General features: G+C 38.4%; 1 non-coding gene across 1 annotated transcript; it reads left to right on the top strand.

Moving 5' to 3' along the window:
* Window positions 1–254: 254 nt before the first annotated feature.
* On the top strand, window positions 255–398 carry LOC142454037 (small nucleolar RNA SNORA4). Its single transcript, XR_012785572.1, has one exon. It is a non-coding gene; the product is annotated as a small nucleolar RNA SNORA4 (small nucleolar RNA).
* Window positions 399–6,747: the final 6,349 nt, after the last annotated feature.

The raw sequence follows: 6,747 nt of genomic DNA, 5'->3' as shown, positions 1-6,747 counted from the left end.
TAAATATCTTCTATTCTTTATAAAAACCCACTTGGATCACAAACCAGACTTTGGCATGAATTCTTTCTCATGCGAAACCAAGGATGGAGGCATTTCCAACCTGAGGAATGTAACAAGTGCAGCTGTTTGACTATTGTCTGTTTGAATATTGTCTGTTTGTTAGTCCAGGTTGACTAGAGAAACAAATCTAGATAAACTCATGTGTGTAAAAAAGAGCTTTATATAAAGAGAAATTTTACCTTAAGAAAACATCCCTACCAAAAGTTGATTTTTAGAGGCAAGGGTTATTTTTAATAACCTTTACCAGTTTGAGCTGTTTGGGAGAATAAAGAGAAGACGACACTCCACAGTGGGCTATACCACTATGTATAGTTTGCTACTATTTTGTGGCCTACATTTTTAATAAAAATAAATAAATAATAAATAAAACATCCCAGCCCAGTCCAAATCAAGTCCATAAGTCTGATATTGGTCCCTATGTCCTATACCAATCTATATAGTCCTCTTCAGACTCACAAAACACATGAAATGATGTTGGATGCAGGAAGATCACAGACCAGTGGGTAGGAAACCTTGTGGATCCAGTGACATTGGAAGTATCACAGCTCTGGCAGGGTCTCCACGTGACTCCTCCAGCTCAGGAAACTAGTGTAACTCCATGTGTCTTGTCAGCTGCAATGTCTCCCAGGGGTTGGGCAAGTGCCCTACCTCCAGCAAGCTATTGATGTCCTTAGAGCCTCCAAATGAGGCCATCAAGCTGTGACCTGATGGACAGGTAAACTCCACTCCTTCACTCACAAGTCTCAAATTGACAACAGATTACGCAACTACCACAGTCTGCATACCATATGCCTTTAGAGATCTATAGTAGGAGTCAAAGTGGACGCTGAGACAAGAAGAGCAGTTTGCATCAACAGCTGTAGCACATCTGGAACTAAACTTCACATTTCTGGCTACCTCCTGATTGCTTGGAGCAAGCTGGACACTGGTGAGGACTGGTCTAGGTCTCTCTACTTATAACACCAGGCAAGCTGGGTATTAAGATGAGAACACCAGTTGACATTGATGGTTAAACCAGGGCTCACCTTTGAGTTTTTCCGTATCTCCTCACTGCTGTGGAGTCAAATACATGGAGACAAGAGTGGTGTGTCGCAGCAACTCATTAAAGTCAGTACCTGACTTGTAAAGATGAGCCTTGCCTTCAAGTTCCCACTGGCCTCCTCTCTGCTTCCTCTGACCTGAGATTCTCATGACACATAATACCAAGCCTTGCTTCGGATCTGCAATCAAACTCCTCAATTTGCCTTATCCTCCTACCTACTTTTGCCTATCTTGTGCATTTGTGTTTACTTTCATAATAGTGTTAGTGCCTTGTACACAGTATTTCAAGTAAAATCCTCGGTTTATAGGGTTAATTGCAAAATATGATTAATTAATGTGTTTATCCCTCCAATGCACCTGTCATTGTAGAAAGACAAAATCCAGCATACTTGAAGCATCGCTGCATCCAGTGACTTTCTGTAGGCGCTCTCAACAGACAGCGAAGCTCATAGGCTCTGCGTTTGCATGACAAACTCTTCATTATCTACACACGCAAATTGATCCTTCACCTGATAGACTTATTTTAGCTATTTTATATACCACTCCCTTACTCTTCAAGTATGTAATTGAGTAATTTGCACTGAATTTGATTTTTTAATTGAAAATAAGATACATTTAGAATTGTGATATCTAATAAGCTAACTACTAGCTGTAGATGGCTATTGAATTTTTATGAATTTTTAAATTCTATCTCTCATTTGGGATCGTCACCTTTCTACTCCTCTGCAGCTATAAATGGTTAGTGGCTCTCAAATTATTTTCATTACAGCATAGATCTCATGGATAACGATAATTTAGAACATACAAGCTGTCCTAAATTGTAGTCACCACCATCTGGATTTTGTTGTGCTGTCATATGACAGGTGCGGTGAATTATTTAACGTGGCTCTCGCTCCCACCAAATGAGAGCTTTAGCTGGTTGGGTCTGCTAAGAGGGTGGGGAAATAGACTGATAAGATTTACTTGTGAATAATTGTGAACAGAAGTCCCTGGAGTGCTATCCTGCTGCGTACAAAATGAGGCCCCGAGAAGCAGAGAAGGATGTCAGTAGTAGCAGGCCCAGGAGTGGAGCACATCCTCTAGACCAGAGAGCCTTGCACAGTGAACCTCCTGGATCCAGGAGACAGACATAACTGAGGAGCAGCAGCAGAATGAAGAGTCAGAGCGTGGAACAGAGTGATGGAACTTCCCAATCCACGGAGCAAGTCAAACTGAGGGCGTATGTACTAGAGCCTAGCTTGCAGTACTGGCAACCTCTGGGCACTTGATCAGAGAAGTTGGGTTTGCTGACCCGCAGAAGTGGAGATGAGTGCCTTCCGGCCAAGGCTTACTGGCATGGGGTGCTTCTGGACACAGAAGTCAGGAGGAGGGGTTTTGCTGACCTCAGGAGCTTGAGCTGATTGCCTTCCAGTTGATGCTAACAGCAGAATGATAAGCCCCTTTGGGCGCTTATTCACAGACCTGACCTGAAAGAACTTTGCAACATGTCCTGATAAAGGACTCAACTCTGAACATTTCTCATGGGCATTAAAACTTGTGAATCTTCGTAATAAACCCTTTAATCATGAATGTTTCTGTGAGTTCTGTGTATCCATTGCAATGGCTCTTAGAACCCAGAGAAGTGAAACTGAAAACATTAATTAAACCAACACAAGTGGCTGGCATGTTTTCATCGCTGGAAACCATTAAGATATCGTCAGGGTTAGTCACAGTGACAGATTTGGATGGAACTTCCAAAAATTAGTCAATGAAAACTCTGGATCTCAACAACACATTTCCCAAAACAGTGCTAGAAGATGAGTTGCTGGGCTGGACAAAAAGTACGGACTGAGGCATTGCGGCGAACATGCGGATGGTGCGCTACTGGGCAGCATTTGGTTGTGTTGTCATGAGGTCGTCATCAACTTAGGTCCATTTGATGGCAACTAAAGACAATATGCAGTAGAGGATGTGATCATACGTCATGTAAGTTGCATAAACATTGAGTTTATGTCTGTAATTAATAGAATGATACTGCTTTTTATCCCTTTTCCTGTGTCAGGTAGAAGAGAGTAGTGTTCCCCACTGTCAATAAGACAGAAAAAGAGAAATGCATGCAATGTTTCTCCTCCTTTAGCTGACATCACCAGGCACAAAGGGAAGTGACTTACAGAAAGCCGGAGTCCCTTCCTGGATATATATGCCCAAAGCACTGTTTTTACTGTTTTGCTTTTCACAGAACACAGTAGGCAAATAGGTAAAACCATGAATATACCTTAATGTACCAAGAGGTGGAGAAAAGACAAATCAAATGGAACCTACACATATTTCCACTAGGAGTGCAAATTGGTGTAACCATGTTAGATATCAATTTGATAGGTAATTGTAAGCTTAGCCATACATTTAAGACTGTTACCCAACAATAGTTACCCCTTAATTGTTTTGTCAATGTTGTTGTTAGGTGCCTTTCTTTTGGTTCCAAGCCCATGGCAACCTTATGCCCAACAGAGGGAAGTAATGCTGTGTCCTGCATCATTCCCACAACTGTCCCCATGCCTGAGTCCATTGTTGCAGCCACACTTTGGGTGTCAATCCATCGCCGTTAGGGACTTCCACTCCTTCACTGCTTTTCCATAGATGATGTCATTCTTCGGGGATTGGTTTCTCCTTACCACATGTCCAAACTATGTAAGATGAAGTGTCTTCATCCTTGCCTCTAAGGAGCATTCAGGACTTACTTCTTCCAACACAGAATTGTTTGTCCTTTAAGCAGTCCATGGTCCTTTCAATACTCTTCTCCAGCACCACAATTTAAATGTATCAATTCTTCAGTCTTTTTAATTCAATGTCCAACTTTTACATGCAATTAAAAATACCATGGCTTGGGTCAGGCACACCCTAGTCCTCAAAGTAACAACTTGTTTTTTAATACTCTGAAGAGGTCTTGTGCCTAGACTTACCTAAAGCAATGCATTTTTGATGTCTTGGTTACTGTTTCCATGAGTATTGATTATGAATTCAAGAGGACAAAAATCCTTGACAACTTCAATCTTTTCTCTGTTCATCATCATGTTTCCTATTGGTCCACTTGTGAGGATTTTTTTTCTCCCTTAAATTGAGTTATAGTCCATGGTGAATCCATACCAATCCATATTTTATCTTCTCGTCTTAGTTTAGCAAGCAAGGTTGTGTCATGAGCATATCTCAGGCTTTAATGCGCCTTCCTGAAACCCTGATGGCACATCATTCTTCATATTTTCGAGCTTACCCGAGGGCCTTCTCAGCATGCATACTGAATAAATATAGTGAGAGGATACAGCCCTATCACACATTAAATCTTGGCATTAAATAGTGCTGTGTTCTCTTGTTCCGTTCACAAAACTACTACTTGATCTACATACAAGGCTCCATCTTCCAAAGTGACGAGCCAAGTCATTCTTCATTGTCTGTTATCAGTCTGGAAGCTTTAGTGAAACCAGTCCACTTTTGGTAACACTCCTGGCATTTGAAGTACCGGAGACATAGCTTCAAGTTCACAGCAACATCTAAGCCACCACAGTATGACAAACAGATAGATAGACAAGGGGCAGTACTTTGCCAATAGAAATAATAACATATCTATAAAATAACTTGTATGTGATTACTGAGTTAAACTTGTAAACAAACAGAAAATGACTATTTTATGAATAGATAGGTAATCTTTATCTACCCATACAATGGAATACTATTTAGCAATAAAAGAATCCAATGATATGTGCAATAACATGAATGAAATTTAAATATACTATTATGGCAAATAAACAAAATTTATTCCTTTGTAAACATTCAGGAGCAACTAAAATAAGTGAAATGTATCATACAACAAATATCTTGATAATCCTGACAGTAACATATTTCTCTTTCTCAAAATTCTATCAAGAATGAGTGGGATAAAATTCATAGTTGAAAATATTCTAAAAAATAAGGATTTCTCTATTAATATCTTAAGCTTTGGACAACTACCTGTATGGATATTTGATTTTCTACTAAAGAATGATGATAACTTCTGTGCTTCATACCACTGTGTGCAGATTGTTATCTTGACCCCCCCTGACATTGCTCCAATGACACTTGAGGACAAGGAAAAACAATGTAAATATGATGTTTAAGCTTTTTGCAATAATGTGAGTTGCAAACTGTCTAAATCCATTTGGGCTCACTGTCCTGTGAACAGCTCAATCCATGGAAGTAGGGCAAGTTGATGGAGACGCTGAAGTAGGTGATGCTACCTGACTGAATATTCTACTGGAATGCTTTTATGCAACTCTCACTTCTAGCTATTCATTATTTTAAATTGCTACTGATGGGTGAATATTTGAAAGTGACATGAGATATTTAATTTCTCCTTGATTATTGGGCACAAGCATTTATTTATTTTAAGGTAATTTATAATTAGTTAAGACTTTATAAAACATATTTTGCTTGAATCTGTAATTATTTACCTATTAAATTGAGAGATACAGAAAGAGATAGTATAAAATTATGTTATAAGAAACGTGTAGCCACTCCTAAAAGAGCAATGTGCAAAGTGTTGTCATTAAATGAGGAAAATCAAACATTTGCGCCAATTCACACTGAGAAGTTCCTAAGCACCTGGAAAGTTTACCTTTGGTTCAATACTACATATCAGCTTGTTGCCATTTTTTAGCTGCTTCTTTACATTATAATGACATGGTAATGAAAAACAAAAATGTTGGTTCCGTGCTGACGATGTATTCCATAACCACCTGTTTTCTGCTGGGAAAACTGTAGTAGTAGATGTGGTGGCTTTCTAACCTACAAGATGGTGACAAAGTGGCATGCTGGAAACACACGAATTGGACAAACTTTCACATACTGTTTGCAAATTGAACAAAAGCAGTGGGATGCTGGCTTATGTGACTATTTCCATGATGACAGATTATGATGCCTCAAGGTAAAAAAAAAAAACACTTCGAATCATTCATGGAAAAGAATTGAAAAACCAGTTATAAGATAAACCTGTAGGTGATATTCTTAATTTTTGGTAATATCTTCCAAATATATTTCATTTTAATAAGCAAGTTTCTTCTGTATGTGAAATGATTAATTTGATACTGTCCAGAGAAGTGTTTAGGATAGCAAATAGTTTAGAGTTTTCCTTGAATTAGTGTGCATATATATTTTAAGACAAAAGACTTAAAAAATCTTTGTATATGATGCTTTGGGTAATTCATTTTTCAAGTTAACTATTTAGGCAATGAATATGTAAAGATTTGCTATGTTTGGATGTAGGTATACCATCAGTTACTGCTCCTCCAAATTGGGATGTGTTATTCACCTCATTGAACAGTTTCATGCAAAATTGAACAAATTGGTCACACGACCAATTTGCTGTCTTCCTTAGGGGGGTAAAAACAAACAAATTAACACAGCTGAAACAATATTGAATTTTAATCCAATCATACTTTGTCATTTGTTGTGCTTTATAAAAGTATTATTTCACTTTTATGGTGGAGAGAAATCCAATGGCACTTTAAAAAATGTTCTAAAATTACTACTGTATGGGCAATTATTGTAGGTGTCCTTCCCATTAATGATAACAAATATAAATTCAAGTCTTTCTATATTTATCTAATCCTACATTTATTGATTTATTAGTGAGTGAAT

The sequence above is a fragment of the Tenrec ecaudatus genome, chromosome 7 (genome assembly GCF_050624435.1).
Source record: "Tenrec ecaudatus isolate mTenEca1 chromosome 7, mTenEca1.hap1, whole genome shotgun sequence".
Taxonomy (NCBI): domain Eukaryota; kingdom Metazoa; phylum Chordata; class Mammalia; order Afrosoricida; family Tenrecidae; genus Tenrec; species Tenrec ecaudatus.
The sequence above is the reverse complement of the archived record's forward strand: the minus strand, read 5'-3'. Positions and strand labels throughout refer to the sequence as shown.